Here is a 1,996-nt window from a genome sequence, read left to right on the forward strand (position 1 = left end):
CATTGCGTTTTTGCACTGATATGAGGTTCGTTAACAGCTTGATCCGGAATGATAACTTTCCATTGCCGTTGGTGATGGAGCTGATAGAACGAGTGGGTCGAAAGATCATGGAAGAGAGAGCGCGTTATGCTTCAGAACCTGGGGCACGGTTGTGGATCAGCTCACTCGACCTGGCGAAAAGTTTTTGGCAACTTGAGTTGGACGCCGCGTCGAGGAAGTACACCTGTTTCATCACGAAGTTTGGGAAATATCAGTATCGGAGGATTCCTTTCGGCTTGGTAGATTCGGCAAATCAATTTCAGAAATTTCTCGAGAGTGTTCTTCAAGGTCTCGAGAATTGCCTGAGCTATATCGACGATGTTTGCTTGATCAGTTATGGGAGCTTGGAGAGACATGAGCGTTTGCTTCGACAGGCTCTGGATCGATTTCGTAAAGAGCAGTTGTTTGTCAAGAAGTCGAAATGTAAGCTGTTTCACTCTGAAATTGATTTCCTCGGTTTCCACATCAGCGAGGCAGGCGTCTCGACACAAGAGAAAAAGGTACAAGCGATTGTGGATCGTTCGGCGCCGCAAACAGCGAAGGAACTCAAGTCGTTTTTGGGAGTGTTGAACTTTTACAGGAAGTATGTGCCGGATTACGCAGCGTTAGCACTTCCGCTAACGAATCTTCTACGTAAGAATGTGAAGTTTTGTTGGGATGACGCGCAAGAGGCGGCCTTTCAGGAGCTGAAGAAGCGTTTGATATCAGCCCCTGTTTTAAGGTACTTCAACCCAGCGTTAGCTACTTGCGTGTTGGTCGATGCGAGCGACTACGCCATTGGTGCTGTCTTGACACAACAGCATGGCGAAGATCTGTTGCCTGTCGCCTTCTTCAGCAAGCGTCTCAACAGTGCCGAGGTAAATTATTCAGTGCGCGAGAAAGAGCTTCTGGGATTGATTTCAGCATTGGTGCATTTCAAGTTTTACTTGTACGGACGCAGGGTGTTGGTTCGTACAGATCACAAGAGTCTCAAGTATCTTCTCACGCAGAGCAACCTCACGGGTCGATTGTTTCGATGGAGTCAAATTCTTGCTGATTTCGATTTGGATGAAATCTCCTACATTCCTGGAGAAGAGAATGTCATCGCTGACTACCTATCTCGTCCGAACGATTCTACGGTTGTGCCGTCACAGAGTGCGTTAGACGATGAGATTCGACAGCGTGCTGATTTGGTCAACTTGGATCCTACCTTGCTTTGTACCATCTCGTCCTCTGGGGAGGGGGAGGTGATGGAGGTGACTGACAACGCACTGCTACGCTCTAGCAACAGACAACGCATTTACAGCTGATGTCGTCAAAAATTATCAGCAGGACAGATATTTCGCGCAGGTTCTCCAGGACATTCAACAGGGAAACATGGTCCCAATGCAGCGTCGAACTTATTTTCTGCGAGACGGAGTCTTGTTTTGGAAGGACTCGCTTGCTCAGATGCTCGACTGCTATCTCCATGGCATGCCGATCTGCCAGTGTCCGACGGAATGTGATGGATGTCAGCGCGAGCTCGATCCCTCCGTTGCTGCACATCATCTCCAGACCTGCAAACGCCGATCCTCCAAGCTTCCCACGGCGCATGACAACCTTACTCGTACGATTCGGTCGATGCTGAACGAAGCTGGTCTTCAGAGCGTCATCGATACAGTGGGGGATCCTCGTTCTCGACGGCAGGTACCCTCCCATCCTCATGGCCGCAAGATGAAGGGCGATATCCACATCCCTGGAATCCGCGATCGAGGGTCCGAGCAGTACGAGGGCTTGATGGCGGACGTGACGTTGGTCCACCCTTACATTGGTAGCTCTGCCGACCTGACCAAGTGGGGGGAGGTCAACCTCGACGCCCTCCATCATGTTGCAGCGTCTGAGAAGATTCGCAAACATCGCGCTGCATATGCTATGACTACTCCTCCTCGAGCGTTCATCCCTCTTGCCATCTCGACGGACGGTACCGGTGCATCCTGAT

This window comes from Guillardia theta, assembly GCF_000315625.1.
Source record: "Guillardia theta CCMP2712 unplaced genomic scaffold GUITHscaffold_53, whole genome shotgun sequence".
In the NCBI taxonomy this organism is placed as follows: Eukaryota; class Cryptophyceae; order Pyrenomonadales; family Geminigeraceae; genus Guillardia; species Guillardia theta.